General features: G+C 50.0%; 1 pseudogene across 1 annotated transcript in view; it reads left to right on the top strand.

The window, feature by feature from the left end:
• Window positions 1–22748, top strand: part of LOC311242529 (protein diaphanous homolog 1-like) — a 65267-nt pseudogene that overhangs the window by 3086 nt on the left and 39433 nt on the right. The window contains exons 2-3 of the transcript XR_014620998.1: window positions 9271–9297; window positions 14677–14841. The product of XR_014620998.1 is annotated as a protein diaphanous homolog 1-like (transcript). The remainder of the gene's footprint in view (window positions 1–9270; window positions 9298–14676; window positions 14842–22748) is intronic.

The raw sequence follows: 22748 nt of genomic DNA, 5'->3' as shown, positions 1-22748 counted from the left end.
ACTCATACAAATACATTAACAACTGACATGGAAAATAAAAAAAGACTTACGAAAAAAGAAACATACTATACTATACATTATGCCGTATACATCCCTGATATATATACCTTCTCTTACCTACTCTTACTAGTTACGCTGCTGGCCAGTATGACTTACTACCACAGTGTCTTTATACCTGTATCACTGTACATATTAATACTACAACTCTGTACATAACTACATACATATATCTTATGTTGTGGGACTTGTACAAGCACTTTGGTAAACTTTGTTGTTTTTAAATGTGACTCTATAAATAAAGTGGATTGGATTAATTAAAGAAGTAGCCCCTTTCGTGACTGACGCAGCCTACAAGGTTTCACTCGGCTGCGCTGCCTGGGTGCAGTGGGGCTGCTCTCACAGCCAACGACATGACATTACATAATTATGTTGCAACCTTCGTCTATCAAGCAAACAATTATATTATATTTAATTTATAATTTATAATTTATAATTATATCAGACAATGCACCTACAAAAGCAGATGATTACAATTAAATTAGCCAACTTGGTAACACATTAGTCATAGCAGCATAGGCATAGCCTTATTAATGTTTTGTGTGGCGTCGCCGTCGTGTACAACGATACTTACGTTTTTTTTTTAGATGATTTGACAAAGTTGTTTGTAGAGTTGTGATATGCCATTTTCTTCTGGCATATCTGGCACTCGGCTTTTTGGGCATTGTCTTTGCATATTAAGTGTAACCACACGTCTGATGACTTCTTCGTCGACATGTCTGCTCACTCTGCTGCACATGTCCTTGTTGTTGATAATCTCCACGTGCTTGTTGTAGAGCGGTGGAGTCGAGGCGCCGCTTACTTTCGTTTCATTGGAATGGAGGCGCAAGATTTTGGAGGCAAAACAAATAATAATTTATGTTCGAAGCTTGTGCCATCGAACGAAGCTTCCAAGTATTTAAGACAGCCCTAAAGAATTGTCCATGTTCTGTCATCTAATATTATATTCCATTACTTTTCCCTGATATTTGAGGTTTTTGGAGAGGATGAGGGAGGAGGGGGGGGGGGGAGGGAGGAGGATAGGGAGGTGGAAGAGGAGGAGAGGGAGGTGGAGGAGGAGGAGGAGGGGGAGGAGGGAGGAGGAGGAGAGGAGGTGGAGAGGAGGAGGATAGGGAGGTGGAAGAGGAGGAGAGGGAGGTAGAGGAGGAGGAGAGGGAGGTAGAGGAGGAGGAGGAGGAGGAGAGGAGGAGGAGAGGGAGGTGGAGGAGGAGGAGGGGGAGGAGGAGGAGGAGGAGGAGAGGAGAGGAGGAGGAGGGAGGAGGAGGAGAGGGAGGTGGAGAGGGAGTAGGATAGGGAGGTGGAAGAGGAGGAGAGGGAGGAGTAGAGGAGGAGAAGGAGGAGAGGGAGGTGGAGGAGGAGATGAGGGGGGAGGAGGAGGAGAGGGAGGTGGAGGAGAGGAGGAGGAGGGAGGAGGAGGAGAGGGAGGTGGAGGAGGAGATGGAGGAGGAGGGGGAGGAGGGAGGTGGATGAGGAGATGGAGGAGAGGAGGAGGGGGAGGAGGGAGGAGGAGGAGAGGGGAGGTGGAGGAGAGGAGGAGGAGGGGGAGGAGGGAGGAGGAGGAGAGGGAGGTGGAGAGGGAGGAGGAGGAGGAGGAGAAGGAGGTGGAGGAGGAGAGGAGGAGGGGGAGGAGGAGGAGAGGGAGGAGGAGAGGAGATGGAGGAGGAGAGGGAGGAGGAGGAGAGGGAGGTGGAGGAGGAGATGGAGAAGGAGAGGGAGGTGGAGGAGGAGATGGAGGAGGAGATGGAGGAGGGAGGATGAGGAGAGGGAGGTGGAGGAGGAGAGGAGGAAGAGGGAGGAGGAGGAGGAGAGGGAGGTGGAGGAGGAGATGGAGGAGGAGGGGGAGGAGGGGGAGGTGGAGGAGGAGAGGAGGATGGTGGAGAGGAGGATGGTGGAGTCATTAACTCACAGGCAGCAGGTCACAGAGTCCCGGGGGCTGTTCTCCTCCTGCAGCACCAGGATAAACCTCTCTGGGCCCTGCTGGGTCTTGGGGACATCGCCCCGGCTCTCTGCTGTTTCACCTCTCACAGGGGGAGGAGGAGGAGGAGAGGGAGGAGGAGAGGGGTGGAGGAGAGGAGAGGGAGGAGGAGGAGGAGGAGGAGAGGGAGGAGGAGGAGGAGAGGGAGGAGGAGGAGAGGGAGGAGGAGGTGGAGGAGGTGGTGGGGAAGGAGAGGGAGGAGGAGAGGGAGGTGTGGAGAAGGAGAGGGAGGTGTGGAGAAGGAGAGGGAGGTGGAGAGGGAGGTGGAGGAGAGGGAGGAGGTGGTGGAGGAGGAGAGGCAGGTGTGGAGAAGGAGAGGGAGGTGGAGAGGGAGGAGGAGAGGGAGGTGTGGAGAAGGAGAGGGAGGTGGTGGAGGAGGAGAGGGAGGTGGAGAGGGAGGTGGAGAGGGAGGATGATACATTGATACGTGCAGCACACCGTGTCGCTGCTTACAGCATTGTTTTCCTCTCACTCAACTGACTCTCCGGGTTGAATCGGCGTGGAATCCGTACTCCTTCATCAAACTAGACAGGGCCTTGTTAGCCGTGGAATTCCCCTGGCGGTCATGGGGGGGGGGGGGGGGGGGGGGGGGGTGTGACAAAGAACAATTGGCATTTTCTTTCGCCTGGGCTCGTCTGTGAATAGCAAGTGATTCTGTGGGAGAGGAGAGGAGAGAGAGGAGAGGAGAGGAGAGGAGAGGAGAGGAGAGGAGATGAGAGGGGGAGAGGAGAGGAGAGGAGGCGAGAGGAGGAGGCGAGGAGAGGAGAGGAGAGGAGAGGAGGCGAGAGGAGATGAGAGGAGAGGAGAGGAGGCGAGAGGAGGAGGCGAGAGGAGGCGAGAGGCGAGGAGAGGAGGCGAGGAGAGGAGGTGAGACGCGAGGAGAGGAGGCGAGAGGCGAGGAGAGAGATACAGGGCAAAAGATGGCAGCTAAACCTTTTGCATGATGCTACTACTAAACTAAATGTTTATGTGATTGTGAGGCTGGTGAAAGGTCACGTAAAGGTCACAATAGCTCTTGAGCCTAAATAAAGAGAGACTTGAGGAGCTGAGGTGTAGGTCTTGGCTGTGGGATGAACTGGAGGACAGAGACGCTACTGTGTGACTGGTCTGTGTAACACTAGCTGAACTGTAGCAGAGAGAGAGAGAGAGAGAGAGAGAGAGATGAGAGAAAGTGAGAGAGAGGAGGTTAGAGAGAGAAGTGAGAGAGATAGGAAGAGGAGGAGAGGAGAAGAAGTGAGAAGAGAGAGAGGGTTAGAGAGAGAGGTGAGGGAGAAATGGAGAGAGAATAGGTGAGAGAGAGACTGGGTGAGAGAGAGAGAGGTGAGAGAGAGAGAGAGAGAGAGAGGGAGGTGAGGGAGAAATGGAGAGAGAATAGGTGAGAGAGAGACTGGGTGAGAGAGAGAGAGGTGAGAGAGAGAAGAGGTGAGAGAAAGTGAGAGAGAGAGGAGGTGAGGGAGAAATAGAGAGAGAATAGGTGAGAGAGAGACTGGGTGAGAGAGAGAAAGTGAGAGAGAGAGGAGGTGAGGGAGAAATAGAGAGAGAATAGGTGAGAGAGAGAGAGGTGAGAGAGAGAAGAAGTGAGAGAGAAATAGAGAGAGACTGGGTGAGAGAGAGAGAGGTGAGAGAGAGAAGAGGTGAGAGAGAGAAGAAGTGAGAGAAAGTGAGAGAGAAATAGAGAGAGACTGGGTGAGAGAGAGAAGAGGTGAGAGAGAGAAGAAGTGAGAGAAAAGTGAGAGAGAAATAGAGAGAGAAGAGGTGAGAGAGAGAAGAAGTGAGAGAAAGTGAGAGAGAAAGAGAGAGAGAAAGAGAGAGAGACTGGGTGAGAGAGAGAGGAGAATAGCAGAGTGTGGTGGAACTGCTTCTAGTCCTGACTGAGTAGGGTTTTGTGTCTCAGTCTTGTTTTCTTAAAAGTGACGTCTAATGAAGGCACTGTTTTGTGTTTGATGTTGTGACCCGTGACCCCGTTACTCACACTTTGCCCCCCCCCCCCCTCAGGCTATGGCCTGCTGATTGGTCCCAGATGTCAGATACTGTGATGAGAGGGGATGTTCTGTTGTAGTGTATTGTTTACCTGGATGAGCACCTGTAGAACTGACCTCAGGCCTGTTACACTGTACACTGTAACTGTTGTAGTGTATTGTTGACCTTAGGGTGCACCGATATATCGGTCGGGTATCGGTATCGGCCGATAAGTGCCTTGTTGACTGCTATCGGCCTATCGGCCGATAAGCTCAAATGTGCCGATAGCAGTCGCCGATAAATACCCATCAATTTGTGTAGCGTCAAAAGGCAAAAAAAAAAAGTTCACTCGCGCGATCTACCTGCACAACGCCCCGCCCGTCCCCCACACACACACACACACACAATCTACTGCATCAAAGTAACTACTTATGATTAACAAGGCATTCGTTTTGTGGCATTAGCGTTTATATAGTTAGTGTTACACGGACAATAACATCAGCATATTATTATTACCCATAGCAGCAAGGCATTACTCCGAGTCGTTCATTAGCTCGGTTCCATTCCGTTGCTCATTCCGTACCCAACTACACATTCTGCAATCTGTTAATAAAGTTTTCAACCAGACAAATGTATAGAAAGGCTTTGTTTTATTATAACATTTGTTGCAGTAAAATCATTATGTCTCATTTGGTCATGCGTGGAGCGCCGGTCGGCGGGCCGGGCAGCTAACGTAGCTACGTTATTAGCTATTAGATGCAAGACTAACGTTACTGGTGAAAATGTGATTTGCGTTGGAATACTCCTTTGTCAACTTGCTGTACTTTGCTTGCAGGTCTGCAGTCATTATTGCTGCATTATGAATAGCCGCAACTTTAGCCAAGGTAACGTTATGGCTAAACCTTTAACAATAGTTAACGCTAGCTTTCGGTTAGCTGTTCAATGCTATTAATAACACAACTCCCACGTCAACACCCTCTCTCGGGAAGATGGCATTTAAGAAAGTATCTGCTGTTAAATGAAGTGTTACACGTTCAATAACAAGCATATTATTTACCCGAAGATAGCAGTAAACAAGGCATTACTCCGTTAGTACGTTCATAGCTGTTCCATTCCGTTTGCTCATTCCGTACCCAACTACACATTCTGCAATCTGTTAATAAAGTTTTCAACCAGACAAATGTATAGAAAGGCTTTGTTTTATTATAACATTTGTTGCAGTAAAATCATTATGTCTCATTTGGTCATGCGTGGAGCGCCGGTCGGCGGGCCGGGCAGCTAACGTAGCTAAGTGTGTTCTGCTCTCGCAAACAGAATGCCCGGAAGTAGAAAAATTTATAAACGCTTGCCGATTGGTGGTAAGGACAGCAGGAGGTGGGTGCTAGCGGTCACCGGTGTGGCGTAATTGGCCGAATCGACTGTCAATCAAAATGGTTCCATTGCATTGGTTGAAAGCTCTGGTTGAGAGAATAGTATCCTGCTGCAGGCCGCAAGAATGGTTCCATTGCATTGGTTGAAAGCTCTGGTTGAGAAAATAGTATCCCTCTGCAGGCCGCAAGACGATACTGGGAGAGAGATAGTGATACCATAAACATATTTCTTGATGTTTCCTTTTTTTAAGTAAGTAAAGAGGCCTACAAATACAAACATACAAATATACAGTAGTTTCATTAAAAAATCGGTATCGGCCGATAGTGTTAGTTGAACAATCGGTATCGGTATCGGCGGCCAATTTTCATATCGGTGCATCCCTAGTTGACCTGGATGAGCCCCTGTAGAACTGACCTCAGGCCTGTTACACTGTACACTGTAACTGTTGTAGTGTATTGTTGACCTGGATGAGCCCCTGTAGAACTGACCTCAGGCCTGTTACACTGTACACTGTAACTGTTGTAGTGTATTGTTGACCTGGATGAGCCCCTGTAGAACTGACCTCAGACCTGTTATACTGTAACTGTTGTAGTGTATTGTTCACCTGGATGAGCCCCTGTATAACTGACCTCAGACCTGTTGCACTGTAACTGTTATGCTCCATAATATACTTCAACTGTTATTGTAAGAGAAGCCTTTCAAATTAAACTTGAAAGGGAGTCTTGAGAATTGAAAATTGTCTCTAGTTTCTCCCCCTCAAGCTTTATTATGATATTGTGAAAATAAATGAGTATTTGCTCCCCCTGGTGTTCGAAAGTGACATTACAGATGCCACGGTCACCAGGGGGGGGGACATTATTTAGTGTAGCCTGACACCTTCTGGGCATAATATGCAATTGCACTTTGTGTCGCCATAACACAACTTCTCAGGAGTCTAAATGTGAATGAATGAATGAATGAAATGAATGAATGAATGAATGAATGAAAACTTTATTTAACAGATTGCAGAATGGGTACAATACAGTACGGCTCAATACATACAATTGTTAAGGGGATGCAGACCTGAGAAAGACGTTTGTCTTGTTTCCATCAGGGTCTCCCATTTTCAATTCATATAGACATTTATGACATACACAACATACATGACATTTATGGCAATAGGGACATATAGGTATTTAGTACTGATACATTTGTGACATAAACGGTATTCAAATATACAGTACTGTTACCCCTAGATCCTGACAGAGTATATATGATGGGGAGGGGACTGTACATTAGGAGGGGGGTGGGTGGGTGGGAGAGAAATATACATACGGCGGGGAGGGAATATATACATGCGGTGGGGAGGAGACTGTCTATTAGGAGGTGGTGGGGGTTTTGGGCATTTACGGTGGCCAGTTTCGAATTGCAGCCTCCCGTAGGTGCTCTTTAAGAGCGGTTTTGAATGTGGGTAGTGATTCACATTCCTTTACAGCTTTGGGTAGGGCGTTCCACATTGTTGTGGCATAATTGCGAAACGTGTTTAGTCCCTTGTTTGAGCCGAATCTGGGTTTTACATGATTTGTTGAGCTTCCTCTGGTGTAGTGGTTGTGGTATTCACTGACCTTTGGGAAGTATTTTGACATGTACATGGGTACCCCGGTCGTATAGTGTATCTTGTAGACCAGGCCCATTGCAAGTTGCTGTACTCTGTCGTCTACTCTAAGCCATCCTAGGTTGTCAAAGTGGGCAGGGGTGAGGTGGGTTCTGGGGTTCAGGTCAAGTAGTAGTCTGACCAGTTTGTTTTGTGATGTTTGTAATTTTGTTTTAAGCGCCTTTGAGGTGCTTTGGTACCATGAGGTGCACGCATAGTCGTAGTACCCTTGAATGAGTGCTCCTGCCAGAGTCTTCAGGGTATTCTTGTTTACCAGAGAGGAGATCCGGTACAAGAATCTAGTTCGTTGGTTGACTTTTTTTTATTACATTGGATGCCATTTTGTCACAGGAAAGATTAGCCTCTAGGATGGAACCCAGGTAGGTAATTATTTCGTCTTTCCTTGTGACAATATTGTCACCCACTGTAACTGAGAAGCCGTCGGTCTTGCTGAGTTTGTTATTTGAACCGAAGAGAATGGACTCTGTTTTGCCCATGTGTAATAATGATAGTTTGTTATCAGCGAGCCATATGCAGATTTTGCCTAGTTCCGTGCTGAGGGTTTTTTCAACCTGCAACTTGTTCTTGTCAGAGACCAGCAGGGCTGAGTCGTCCGCAAACAGGAACAAGTTGCAGTCACAGGCTGACGACATGTCATTTGCATAAATTAGGAAGAGTAGCGGTCCTAGTATGCTTCCTTGTGGAACACCACAGCTCACTGTGAGGGGGGGGGATAGAGTACCGTTTACCTCCACCATCTGTTCTCTCCCCTCCAGGTAGGATTGCATCCAGCTCACTGATAAGCTATCAAAACCAATTGCTTTTAGCTTGTCCATCAGACCGAGCCCAGCAGTTCGTGGCACAAGTCTCGCTCGTAATTTTTCAGATTATGAAAGTACAGAATGTAAGCTTTCAAATGATGTGTCATACATTGAGATCTGATATATTTGATTCTAATATTTGAAGACGATATGCTTATTTGAATCTAGTTAAACCTAGAAAATCCAATCTAAAGTTTGGCTGCATTTTTAACACCTTTGCAGTCAGGTACTAGGTGTCACAAACTGGCTTTTTTAAACAAACGTTTACTATTTTTATTTAGAGATACTATAACTGTTCTTAAACATTCAAACTGAAAAAAAAAAGAAATAGCCTCTTACCGATTTGCCCGGTCACAATGTCATTGATTGTCATTAGCTCAGGCTGTGTTCGATCAAATCCAGATATGCCACGTTAATGTCAACTATTGCCTTTTGAAATGTCTTAATTAACTTGGATCACGCAGAGTAACCCGAGGGCCAATCTAGACATTTACCCTCCATCGATCTGCATGTGTTTTAGTAGGTGGTGTTTTAATGAAGCGGATCGGGTAGCGTCTACGTCACTGTGATTCCCTTCTATCCCGCTACCGATCAATAATGAACTCTGTAGACAATCCTCCGCTTGACTCCCTCCCGATTGATTCCTGTCTAATTGATTCCTTCTCTTCCTCTCCCTCCATCCCTCCATCCATCCGTCTCCCCGACATCGTTCCACCCCAACCTGTTCATGTCCACTCTCCTCCCTTCTCTGCCTTTGCTTTCTCTTCCTCTCTCTCTCTCTCTCTCTCTCTCTCTCTCTCTCTCTCTCTCTCTCTCTCTCTCTCTCTCTCTCTCTTCCTCCTTTCTTTCTGTCTCTCTCCTTCTCTCACTCTATCCCTCTATATCCCTTTCTCTTCCTCTCTCTCTTCTCTCCCCCTCTCCTCCCCCTTCTCTCTTTCTCCCCCCCCTTCTCTCTCTTTATCTCCCCCCTCTCTCTTTCTCTCCCCTCTCTCTCTCTTTATCTCCCCCCTCTCTCTTTCTCCCTTTCTCTGTCTCTCTCCCTTTCTCTATATATCCCTCTATATCTCTCCCCCTCTCTCTTTCTCTCCCCCCTCTCTCTTTCTCCCTTTCTCTGTCTCTCTAACTATCTCTCTCTCTCTCCCCTCTATCTCTCTCTCCCTCTCTCTCCCTCTCTATCTCTCTCTCCCTCTCTCTCCCCTCTCTCTCTCTCCCTCTCTCTCTCTCTCTCCTCTCTCTCTCTCTCTCTCTCTCTCTCTCTCTCTCTCTCTCTCTCTCTCTCTCTCTCTCTCTCTCTCTTTTTCTCTTCTCTCACTCTCTCTCTCTCTTCCTCCCTTTCTTTCTGTCTCTCTAACTATCTCTCTCTCGCTCTCACTCTCTCTCCCTCTATCTCTCTCTCCCTCTCTTTCTCTCTCCATCCAACCATCCATCCGTCCGTCCGTCCATTCCCCATACAGAAACTCAAACTCAGGATCCCTGACGAGGTAGGTGTGGTAAGATGTTGCCACTGTCTCCACCACCACCACCACGCACCACCTGTCCTGTCTGTGTTTCTCCACCCGGCGGGCACACCCCCCACCCTCCCACCCGGCACACTAACCCCCCACCGGGTGCCCGGCACGCCCTGCTATGTACTAACCGGGCTGTGTGGTTGCAGTACCACTGTTTGTCTTGCACCGCGGTCTGCCTGGTTGTGCATGCTTGCAGGATAGTGGACACTTGACCACATCACACACTGAGGCACTAGGGCTGGCAGGGTTCACACAAGTGCTTAAAGTGCTTGATTTTTTTTTAAACCAAAAATAGTCAATGCCTGGAATTCCTTGAAAACAGCAAAACAATTTAACAAGGTGCTTAAAAAGTCCTTGAAATTCAAATCAACCATTCGCATTGAAAGTTTTGTTCATCCATGATGAAATTGTTCTGAATCAAGAAATTTAATTATTTTATTTAAAGTGTAACTAATTGTCGGAAATTGGTTTTAGGCCATACATATAGGATCAGATTTTTGTCCCTATTTAAAAGTGAATTGTATCCTTTGCTTAGGAAAGTACTTGAAAGTCCTTTAATTTCATTTAATTGTATCGCCACTGATTTCCCCAAATGATTCGATTCCAATTCACAAGGTCCCGATTTGATTTCCGATTCAATGGTTCAAGGAACCCTCTTAACATGTTGCATTGTTACAAATATCAATGTTTACATTAAGAATTGACTCTCAAGCAGTTACATGAATGTACTCTTTATTGGAACATTGGCTTTAGCATATGTCACGTCGGTCTGGGTGATGTCTCAGTAAGTGGTTTCGTAGACTTGTTGTATTTCCACAATCATTATCTATGTCTGTCACTATAGCCAATGGAAATGCTAGAAATGGTCACGTGGGGGCTGGGAGAACCAATGGAAAATTCCAGTCCAGTGCGCTCCCGCGGAACGGGCCGTCAGCTGGTTGCGAGTAATGGACGCTAGAGAGAGAGGCTTGTCTCTGGTTTTATAATAAAATGGCAAAAAGACCAAGGTATAATGAATGAATGAAAAAGTTTTTTTTGAACATGTATTCTTCATATTCCTTCAAACAAATCACGGTATCAAACTGAAGAATCATAACAACAAAAACATTTTTTAAATGTAAAAACAATTAAAAAAAAACATAAAAAAAAAAGAATTATAAACAAAAAGTCAAGAGCAATGTATTTCGTTAGCAGACATGTCCAAAAAAGGAGTAGCCGGAAGCTAAGCCCCACAGGGTTCGCACAAGGTCCTTGAAGTGCTTAAAGTGCTTGATTTTTTTACCCAAAAAAAGTCAAGGGCTGGAATTCCTTGAAAACAGCCAATTTTTTAACAAGGTGCTTAAAAAGTCCCTGGAATTCAAATAAAAATTAAACCGCATTTAAAATATAATTGGTTCCTTTTAAATGCCCTTTTAAAATGAAAAATAGTGCTTGGAAAAGTCCTTGACAGTCGTAATGTGATGCGTCCCGCGTCTGGGAGGATGGGGTAATAGTACTTATGAGGATAAAAAGTAGGCCTATGTCAAATCATTAATTAATTAGACTCCGCTACATGCCATGGTCAGAGTCCACACATCTGTTATATATAATGGGACGTTTATTATGCCACCTATGCAGCTTGTTTATTTTGCTCCATTTTCTGCCCCCGCCACACACACATGTCTGTCTTAGTTATAAGGTGGTCTGTCGCAGAGTTAAACATGTTTCACTATCCATTTAGCCTGGGTGCTCCTGGCAAGGCCTGGCATGGACGCTACGCAGAGCTAGGCTCATATTGACACCGCGGGCTCAGCGTGTAACTGTTTGCAGAAGTCTCCTATTATGTGCTTTTGAGCTCATCATTTTATTTTGTATTGTTTCTATTTTCTATTATTGTTTTGTATTATTTTAACATTATTTTTACATTATTTTTATTTTATTACATTTATCTCTTAATGTTTTTATACAAAAGGCAATTCCTTCAGTGTGCTTCGGCTATATGTGCCTCATGACCTGAGCTGCCAACGTTCACCTTTCATTGCATCTCGTCTCTAATGTGAAAGTCTGCCATGTCTCCATGTCCCCCTCCATGTCCCCATGTCCCCCTCCATGTCTCCATGTCCCCCTCCATGTCCCCATGTCCCCCTCCATGTCTCCATGTCCCCCTCCATGTCCCCATGTCCCCCTCCATGTCTCCATGTCCCCCTCCATGTCCCCATGTCCCCCTCCATGTCTCCATGTCCCCCTCCATGTCCCCATGTCCCCCTCCATGTCTCCATGTCCCCCTCCATGTCCCCATGTCCCCCTCCATGTCTCCATGTCCCCCTCCATGTCCCCATGTCCCCCTCCATGTCCCCCTCCATGTCTCCATGTCTCCATGTCTCCATGTCCCCCTCCATGTCTCCATGTCCCCCTCCATGTCTCCATGTCCCCCTCCATGTCTCCATGTCTCCATGTCTCCATGTCCCCCTCCATGTCTCCATGTCCCCCTCCATGTCTCCATGTCCCCCTCCATGTCTCCATGTCCCCCTCCATGTCTCCATGTCTCCATGTCCCCCTCCATGTCTCCATGTCCCCCTCCATGTCTCCATGTCTCCATGTCCCCCTCCATGTCTCCATGTCCCCCTCCATGTCTCCATGTCTCCATGTCCCCCTCCATGTCTCCATGTCCCCCTCCATGTCTCCATGTCTCCATGTCCCCCTCCATGTCCCCATGTCCCCCTCCATGTCCCCCTCCATGTCTCCATGTCCCCCTCCATGTCTCCATGTCCCCCTCCATGTCTCCATGTCCCCCTCCATGTCTCCATGTCCCCCTCCATGTCTCCATGTCTCCATGTCTCCATGTCCCCCTCCATGTCTCCATGTCTCCATGTCTCCATGTCCCCCTCCATGTCCCCATGTCCCCCTCCATGTCCCCCTCCATGTCCCCATGTCCCCCTCCATGTCTCTATGTCCCCCTCCATGTCTCCCTCCATGTCTCCATGTCTCCCTCCATGTCTCCATGTCTCCCTCCATGTCTCCATGTCCCCCTCCATGTCTCCATGTCTCCCTCCATGTCTCCATGTCCCCCTCCATGTCTCCATGTCCCCCTCCATGTCTCCATGTCCCCCTCCATGTCTCCATGTCCCCCTCCATGTCTCCATGTCCCCCTCCATGTCTCCATGTCCCCCTCCATGTCTCCATGTCCCCCTCCATGTCTCCATGTCCCCCTCCATGTCTCCATGTCCCCCTCCATGTCTCCATGTCCCCCTCCATGTCTCCATGTCTCCATGTCTCCATGTCCCCCTCCATGTCTCCATGTCTCCATGTCCCCCTCCATGTCTCCATGTCCCCCTCCATGTCTCCATGTCCCCCTCCATGTCCCCCTCCATGTCTCCATGTCCCCCTCCATGTCCCACACCTCCATGTCTCCATGTCCCCCTCCATGTCTCCATGTCCCCCTCCATGTCCCACACCTCCATGTCCCCATGTCCCCCTCCATGTCCCACACCTCCATGTCTCCATGTCCCACACCTCCATGTCTCCATGTCCCACACCTCCATGTCCCACACCTCCATGTCCCACACCTCCATGTCTCCATGTCCCACACCTCCATGTCCCACACCTCCATGTCCCACACCTCCATGTCTCCATGTCCCACACCTCCATGTCCCACACCTCCATGTCTCCATGTCCCACACCTCCATGTCCCACACCTCCATGTCTCACACCTCCATGTCCCACACCTCCATGTCTCACACCTCCACACCTCCATGTCTCACACCTCCATGTCCCACACCTCCATGTCCCACACCTCCATGTCCCACACCTCCATGTCCCACACCTCCATGTCCCACACCTCCATGTCTCACACCTCCATGTCTCACACCTCCATGTCCCACACCTCCATGTCCCACACCTCCATGTCCCACACCTCCATGTCTCACACCTCCATGTCTCACACCTCCATGTCCCACACCTCCATGTCCCACACCTCCATGTCTCACACCTCCATGTCTCACACCTCCACACCTCCATGTCTCACACCTCCATGTCCCACACCTCCATGTCCCACACCTCCATGTCCCACACCTCCATGTCCCACACCCCTAATCACCTCAGTCCTCCCAACACCCAGGCCACCTATAGACACTCTTGGCTAGGGCTGTCGCGATAACCGCATCACCGCAATCCCGCGGTGTGTCAAGTCAACAGACAACCGCGAGATCCGCGGTCAAATAAAAGGGGCGTCATCATTTTTAACTTCATTTAATGACGAGGCGTCCGTTTTCCAGTAGCATGAGCTAACTTCACATTTCCATACAGTTTACAACTCAGTCTACCGTCCCGCTACACTCTGTGACTACATCAACGTTTCCCTAACCCCTACTCTCACTTCGTTAAACGTTATCATGGATATTATGATCTGTAATGTCAACTGGATATTAACGTTAGCTTTGTTTTCAATTTATAACGTTAGCTATTATGCTAGCTAGCCTATCTATAACGTTAGCTATTGGCTAGTTTCCCCCCAATGATGAACAATGACACGAGTTGTGATATTTAACTAGCTATGTATGTGCATTCACATTCACTAACGTTAAAATAGTGTTATAATAACGTTACATGTTCGCTCAAATAACGTTAGTTTTAAGTTGGAGAGGGGATGTGCGACTGACTATTGGCTGCTTGCGTAGACCAGACCTACAGCATATATCCCACAACGCATCACTCTTAAAGGAGCAGGCAAATCTACTGTTATCACATTTCGGAACGTTGAGGGACGAATGGATACGTTATCAAACATGTTTAAAATAGTTTCGGGACGCCTACGACCTTAGCATTGTTATCTAATCACGATCGCGGGTAAACTCTCGTGTCTTAACACATTGGACGCCAAAAACGAGTATAACGATAGATACCCGATGTTGAATGGGCCATCATAGTAATGTCGATATAGCTATAATATTTAAAAGGTTATATCCTGCGGTGATTAGCCAATGTCAAACCGCCACAGCCCTACTCTTGGCAGCTAGAAGGAGAACGTCCCACCAAGCCTGCCCCCTCCTCCCCACACTGACCCCTGACCCCTGTCTGCCCCCTCCTCCCCACACTGACCCCTGACCTCCTGTCCCCTCCTCCCCACACTGACCCCTGACCTCCTGCCCCCTCCTCCCCACACTGACCCCTGACCCCTCCTCCCCACACTGACCCCTGCCCCCTCCTCCCCACACTGACCCCTGACCCCTGTCTGTCCCCTCCTCCCCACACTGACCCCTGACCCCTGTCTGTCCCCTCCTCCCCACCCTGACCCCTGCCCCCTCCTCCCCACACTGACCCCTGCCCCCTCCTCCCCACACTGACCCCTGACCCCTGTGTCCTCCGCCCCGGCAGCTGGAGAGGTTCACCAGCATGAGGATGAAGAAGGAGAAGGAGCGGCCGGGTCAGACCCAGGGCCACCGACACTCCTCGGCCGCCAACTACGAGCTGAGCGCCCAGAGCGCCCTGATGCACGAGCACACGGACGCGGAGGTGCTGGAGCTGTTCGAGCGTCTGCTGGTGAGTCGGGCCCCCCCCCCCAACGTTCAAGTGTCTGCTGGTGAGTCGGGCCCCCCCCCCCAACGTTCAAGTGTCTGCTGGTGAGTCGGGCCCCCCCCCAACCCTAACCCTAACCCTGATGCACGAGCACACGGACGCGGAGGTGCTGGAGCTGTTCGAGCGTCTGCTGGTGAGTCGGGGCCCCCCCCCAACCCTAACCCTAACCCTGATGCACGAGCACACGGACGCAGAGGTGCTGGAGCTGTTCGAGCGTCTGCTGGTGAGTCGGGGCCCCCCCCCTGATGCACGAGCACACGGACGCAGAGGTGCTGGAGCTGTTCGAGCGTCTGCTGGTGAGTCGGGGCCCCCCCCCTGATGCACGAGCACACGGACGCAGAGGTGCTGGAGCTGTTCGAGCGTCTGCTGGTGAGTCGGGCCGCTCCACGTTGTTCAAGTGTCTGCTGGTGAGTCGGGCCCCCCCCCAACGTTCAAGTGTCTGCTGGTGAGTCGGGCCCCCCCCCAACGTTCAAGTGTCTGCTGGTGAGTCGGGCCCCCCCAACGTTCAAGTGTCTGCTGGTGAGTCGGGGCCCCCCCCCCAACGTTCAAGTGTCTGCTGGTGAGTCGGGCCCCCCCCCCAACGTTCAAGTGTCTGCTGGTGAGTCGGGGCCCCCCCCCCAACGTTCAAGTGTCTGCTGGTGAGTCGGGCCCCCCCCCAACGTTCAAGTGTCTGCTGGTGAGTCGGGCCCCCCCCCAACGTTCAAGTGTCTGCTGGTGAGTCGGGCCGCTCCACGTTCAAGTGTCTGCTGGTGAGTCGGCCCCCCCCCCCCCCAACGTTCAAGTGTCTGCTGGTGAGTCGGGGCCCCCCCAACGTTCAAGTGTCTGCTGGTGAGTCGGGCCCCCCCCCAACGTTCAAGTGTCTGCTGGTGAGTCGGCCCCCCCCCCCCAACGTTCAAGTGTCTGCTGGTGAGTCGGGCCCCCCCCCCAACGTTCAAGTGTCTGCTGGTGAGTCGGGCCCCCCCCCAACGTTCAAGTGTCTGCTGGTGAGTCGGGGCCCCCCCCCCCAACGTTCAAGTGTCTGCTGGTGAGTCGGGCCCCCCCCCAACGTTCAAGTGTCTGCTGGTGAGTCGGGCCCCCCCCCCCCCAACGTTCAAGTGTCTGCTGGTGAGTCGGGGCCCCCCCCCAACGTTCAAGTGTCTGCTGGTGAGTCGGGCCCCCCCCCCCAACGTTCAAGTGTCTGCTGGTGAGTCGGGCCCCCCCCCCCCCAACGTTCAAGTGTCTGCTGGTGAGTCGGGCCCCCCCCCAACGTTCAAGTGTCTGCTGGTGAGTCGGGCCCCCCCCAACGTTCAAGTGTCTGCTGGTGAGTCGGGCCCCCCCCCAACGTTCAAGTGTCTGCTGGTGAGTCGGGGCCCCCCCCCCCAACGTTCAAGTGTCTGCTGGTGAGTCGGGCCCCCCCCCAACGTTCAAGTGTCTGCTGGTGAGTCGGGGCCCCCCCCCAACGTTCAAGTGTCTGCTGGTGAGTCGGGGCCCCCCCCCAACGTTCAAGTGTCTGCTGGTGAGTCGGGCCCCCCCCCCAACGTTCAAGTGTCTGCTGGTGAGTCGGGCCCCCCCCCCAACGTTCAAGTGTCTGCTGGTGAGTCGGGCCCCCCCCCAACGTTCAAGTGTCTGCTGGTGAGTCGGGCCCCCCCAACGTTCAAGTGTCTGCTGGTGAGTCGGGGCCCCCCCCCCAACGTTCAAGTGTCTGCTGGTGAGTCGGGCCCCCCCCCCAACGTTCAAGTGTCTGCTGGTGAGTCGGGGCCCCCCCCCCCAACGTTCAAGTGTCTGCTGGTGAGTCGGGCCCCCCCCCCAACGTTCAAGTGTCTGCTGGTGAGTCGGGCCGCTCCACGTTCAAGTGTCTGCTGGTGAGTCGGCCCCCCCCCCCCAACGTTCAAGTGTCTGCTGGTGAGTCGGGGCCCCCCCAACGTTCAAGTGTCTGCTGGTGAGTCGGGCCCCCCCCCAACGTTCAAGTGTCTGCTGGTGAGTCGGCCCCCCCCCCCCCAACGTTCAAGTGTCTGCTGGTGAGTCGGGCCCCCCCCCCCAACGTTCAAGTGTCTGCTGGTGAGTCGGGCCCCCCCCCAACGTTCAAGTGTCTGCTGGTGAGTCGGGCCCCCCCCCAACGTTCAAGTGTCTGCTGGTGAGTCGGGCCCCCCCCCAACGTTCAAGTGTCTGCTGGTGAGTCGGGGCCCCCCCCCCCAACGTTCAAGTGTCTGCTGGTGAGTCGGGCCCCCCCCCAACGTTCAAGTGTCTGCTGGTGAGTCGGGCCCCCCCCCCCAACGTTCAAGTGTCTGCTGGTGAGTCGGGCCCCCCCCCAACGTTCAAGTGTCTGCTGGTGAGTCGGGCCCCCCCCAACGTTCAAGTGTCTGCTGGTGAGTCGGGCCCCCCCCCAACGTTCAAGTGTCTGCTGGTGAGTCGGGGCCCCCCCCCCCAACGTTCAAGTGTCTGCTGGTGAGTCGGGCCCCCCCCCAACGTTCAAGTGTCTGCTGGTGAGTCGGGGCCCCCCCCCAACGTTCAAGTGTCTGCTGGTGAGTCGGGGCCCCCCCCAACGTTCAAGTGTCTGCTGGTGAGTCGGGCCCCCCCCCAACGTTCAAGTGTCTGCTGGTGAGTCGGGCCCCCCCCCCCAACGTTCAAGTGTCTGCTGGTGAGTCGGGCCCCCCCCCAACGTTCAAGTGTCTGCTGGTGAGTCGGGCCCCCCCCAACGTTCAAGTGTCTGCTGGTGAGTCGGGCCGCTCCACGTTCAAGTGTCTGCTGGTGAGTCGGGCCGCTCCACGTTGTTCAAGTGTCTGCTGGTGAGTCGGGCCGCTCCACGTTCAAGTGTCTGCTGGTGAGTCGGGCCGCTCCACGTTCAAGTGTCTGCTGGTGAGTCGGGCCGCTCCACGTTGTTCAAGTGTCTGCTGGTGAGTCGGGCCGCCGTTCAAGTGTCTGCTGGTGAGTCGGGCCGCTCCACGTTCAAGTGTCGTTTCTAGGGTTAGGCCCCGATCACGCTTTTTCTTTTGCCACCGATACCGATCAGTCACCGATCTGATTTGCATGACGGACAGGTGTCACAGCGACAGCACTTTGATCCAGCGGAGCTGAAGAACGGGCCAACAGCAACAATCGACAACAACAACAACAATCAATCAATCAATCAGATTTATTTATAGAGCACATTTAAACATGACACATGTCAACCAACGTGCTGTACAGATGGTAGATAGATACACGTAGATACATCTAGACAACATCAACCACAATCACAGCTCAGTTTTACGGGAGAGGCCACACAGGCAAACAGGGCATGAGTCAGTGAACATCTGGAAAGGCTAGTAGGTAGAAGTGGGTTTTGAGTCTAGACGTGAAGGCATCTGTCGAGGGGGCGAGGAGCCTAGTGGAGGTGGGGATGCTGTTCCACAGTTCAGGGGGCGAGGAGCCTAGTGGAGGTGGGGATGCTGTTCCACAGTTCAGGGGGCCAGGAGCCTAGTGGAGGTGGGGATGCTGTTCCACAGTTCAGGGGGGAGAGGAGCCTAGTGGAGGTGGGGATGCTGTTCCACAGTTCAGGGGGCGAGGAGCCTAGTGGAGGTGGGGATGCTGTTCCACAGTTCAGGGGGCGAGGAGCCTAGTGGAGGTGGGGATGCTGTTCCACAGTTCAGGGGGCCAGGAGCCTAGTGGAGGTGGGGATGCTGTTCCACAGTTCAGGGGGAGAGGAGCCTAGTGGAGGTGGGGATGCTGTTCCACAGTTCAGGGGGCGAGGAGCCTAGTGGAGGTGGGGATGCTGTTCCACAGTTCAGGGGGCGAGGAGCCTAGTGGAGGTGGGGCTGCTGTTCCACAGTTCAGGGGGCGAGGAGCCTAGTGGAGGTGGGGATGCTGTTCCACAGTTCAGGGGGAGAGGAGCCTAGTGGTGGTGGGGATGCTGTTCCACAGTTCAGGGGGTGAGGAGCCTAGTGGAGGTGGGGATGCTGTTCCACAGTTCAGGGGGAGAGGAGCCTAGTGGAGGTGGGGATGCTGTTCCACAGTTCAGGGGGCGAGGAGCCTAATGGAGGTGGGGATGCTGTTCCACAGTTCAGGGGGCGAGGAGCCTAGTGGAGGTGGGGATGCTGTTCCACAGTTCAGGGGGCGAGGAGCCTAGTGGAGGTGGGGATGCTGTTCCACAGTTCAGGGGGCGAGGAGCCTAGTGGAGGTGGGGCTGCTGTTCCACAGTTCAGGGGGCGAGGAGCCTAGTGGAGGTGGGGATGCTGTTCCACAGTTCAGGGGGAGAGGAGCCTAGTGGAGGTGGGGATGCTGTTCCACAGTTCAGGGGGTGAGGAGCCTAGTGGAGGTGGGGATGCTGTTCCACAGTTCAGGGGGAGAGGAGCCTAGTGGAGGTGGGGATGCTGTTCCACAGTTCAGGGGGCGAGGAGCCTAATGGAGGTGGGGATGCTGTTCCACAGTTCAGGGGGCGAGGAGCCTAGTGGAGGTGGGGATGCTGTTCCACAGTTCAGGGGGCGAGGAGCCTAGTGGAGGTGGGGCTGCTGTTCCACAGTTCAGGGGCTGCGACAGCAAAGGCACGGCCCCCCCCTGAGCTTGAGGTTAGACCTCCGGACTGTCAGCAGCCTCTGATCGGCTGACCTGAGGGACCTGGTGTTGGAACAGGGTGATAAGGAGGTCTGAGATGTAGGAGGGGGGGGTGACCATTAACACATTGTGTGCCGGCCGGATATGACGAATTATCGCTTGGATGCCAGCACGTTAATCAATGGGAGGACGAGCACATTTGCGAGCGGTTAAGCTATATCTTAAATTATGGCTATGGGTCTAATACACCCGTCGCTTATCAATGACTTGCTTGCAGTCAACATGTACGAAACGGATTGTTTTTTCATCGGTACATTTCCGTTTTATACCGTTTTGAATACGAGTATAGTTTTGGAGATTTCTAGAAAGAAAAAAAGATTCCGTGATAATAGCCATTTACTGGAATACACAAAACACGTTGTCATTTTCCGGTTGATTTATGAGTCGTTTTCAAATAAACGCTAGATTATCGAGAGTATTTGTGTTCTTATGCACGATACAAAAGCAGGCTGAAAAATAATTTATTCGTGCCGCGCCTAACGCCACACACACACACACACACACACGCACACACACACACACACGTTGTGAACGCTGTGAAGAAAACTGGTAACATAAGAGTCCTTACCTCAGATCAGATGTTCTGCAAAAAGATGAATCCAATTCCTGATCGCCATTCCAAATATCGATCGCGTTTATTGATCCAACGTTATACTCCGTACTGGAAGCCAATGAAGGGAGGCAAGGACAGGGCTGATGTGGTCTCTCTCTTACGGTAAACAGATAAACAGATGAGCAACAACAACTGCATGGTGTGATGACAGAGAGTTCAGAATCCAACTCTGTTGTGAAAAGAGTGATTTGCAATAAACCCTGTTTGGAAATACTTTGGACTTCAACGTGTGGAACCTCGAGACAAAGTTGTATGCAAGCTATGTAAACTACAGCTGGCCTACCTTCCTTCTTATGCTAATGCTATTTCGTAGGGCTGAGCCCAAACGTTTGAGCGTTCGAACCTTCGAACCTAATTCTAAATCAACATTTAAATGTTTCTATTTTTAATACTTTAAAAAAAAAAAAATCCTATTCATTCTGTTTAAACCAATGGGGTTTTTCGTCACATTTGCAGATAAAGATTAGACTACACTAATATTATAGTATTAAAACTGATGAGTTATATTCATTAAAGAAAGTTGATTTAGTTGGGCTGGGGCTTCTCCCTGGGCTGGGTCTGGGGCTGGAAAGTTGATTTAATAATAAAAAAAAAAAATTAATCAGATGAATCACTTTATGCAAATTGAGGATTTAGTTTCAGGATATTTATTAAAAAAAAAAGAAAAGAAAAAGTATTAAAAAATAATTTTGATTTTTTTTCTTTTTTTTTAATTAAAAACAAAGGTTCGTATGTCCGTTCGAAAAACCCTGACGAAGTTCGAATCCCAAAAACAGGCTTCGGCCTTACTATTTCGGGAGTTCTAGCGTCAAGAGTTTACCTAGCCTTTTTGAATAGCACTTTATAGTAAATCATCCCTCAGGGTAGATATTGAATAATGTAGGGTGACAGAAGCGCCAGAGGTTTCATTATTATTTCACGTTTCATGTCGAGGAAAATATATTGTTGCCACGTATGAACGTCAGTTAGAGCCATATGAAATCCGCGTTCACGGAATCGCGGATGGAATCACGGAATTTACCAATAAAAATGGAATCGACTGCAAAACGTGGAATATTGCAGAATTTGGCCTAATCTGGACTGAAATTCCGTTTTTGGGTGGAACGTTTGTTGCAAAGCAAACTGACCGGGGAGGCGGGGGACGCTGCGTGTTACACACAACACAGCGGTGACCAAGCGTTTCGCTGCTTCTGTGTTAACGCCGCCAAGAAGCTACGAAATTCCGCAATAAGCCCTAAATTCAGAGCAGAGCAGTATCCTAATGACTGTTATGCTTCAGTCGATAAGGTGTTTTGCTAATTCTGTCATCATACCGTGGGGACTGGACCCGCAAAAACACGTGCGAAGATCACTTCAAAAACCATGTCAGGAACAAGGACTGTGCTTCCCAAAACACACCAACTCTCTAACGATGATCTCTGGTGATCACAATAGATACAGCTAGAGGGCGAGGCGAATCACTGACACTATTTTGATTTAAATAGCTATGTAACGTTATGGAAATTATAGCTTCTTGCTAAATCTGGTGCACCCATCTATTTGCAAATGATTGTCAGTAGGCCTACACACTGTCCTTTATAAATGAAATAAACTAAAGGTGCATAAAATTATTCATTACTATATTCCATCACAATAGAATAGATATAGCTAGGCTACAGACATTGTGATAAAAGTAGCTAGCTGTATCTTGTTTACACTTGTGTATTTTTATTTTGTCACAATATTATTTTGAAGCATATTGTGTAAAATTGAACTGTATTTCTGAGTTGCAGCACTTAAAAAACATTAAATGGACTGTTATATCTTATTAAATTGTGGACATTTATTCATTCCCACTTATTAGACACTATTTCTGATGGTAAAATGGGCGTAAAAGGCAAAATACAGAATTCTGAAATATTAAAATGGAATTTGGGAAAAAAATTAATGGAATTTGGAAAATAATAAAAATGGATTTCATATGGCTCTAACGTCAGTTGGATATAAACCGTAAAAACGTTCATGAATTTGATCTTGCTCAGAGAAACGCCCCCGTTCTTAATATAGCACCGGCCTCTCCTCACAGTCCTCCCCTGGTGTTGGTTCGCCCTCTCGCAATAATATATATAATAATGAACGCGCAGCAATAATAGATATTCAACTGTTTTATTTAGTCGGAACTGCATTTTTGTCAACTTTATTTAATAAAGCATGTTTAAAAACAACAGAGTTGACCAAAGGCCTTATATACATAATAACACGTTAAAATACGGTAAAGCAGACATACAAAGATCAGTACATAGAAGAGACGTATACACACTGTACACAAGCAGCACAAATCCATTAACACTTTGATTACCGGCCATTAACATGGTAAAAACGTGGTTAAATGCCACCACCCACTTCAATGATGGCGTTGTGAACGCATAATCTCTGTTTTAAATTATGGCTATGTGTCTAATCTGCCCGTCGCTTATCAATGACTTGTGTGCAGTCAACGTTGTCGAAACGGATTGTTTTTTTAATCGCTTCATTTCCGTTTTATAGCATTTTGAAAAGCCCTCGTTTTCAAGGAAAATATAAAGATTCCGTGATAATCGGCATTTACTGGAATATTCTGGCATACACAAAAACGTTGTCTTTTTTCGGCCTATTTATGAATCGTTTTCCTAATAAACGCTAGATTATCGATAGTATATGTGTACTTATG

The sequence above is a fragment of the Notolepis coatsorum genome, assembly GCF_963971535.1.
Source record: "Notolepis coatsorum genome assembly, chromosome: 16".
NCBI lineage: Eukaryota > Metazoa > Chordata > Actinopteri > Aulopiformes > Paralepididae > Notolepis > Notolepis coatsorum.
Note: the sequence above shows the minus strand (reverse complement) of the source record. Positions and strands in the feature narration are given on the sequence as shown.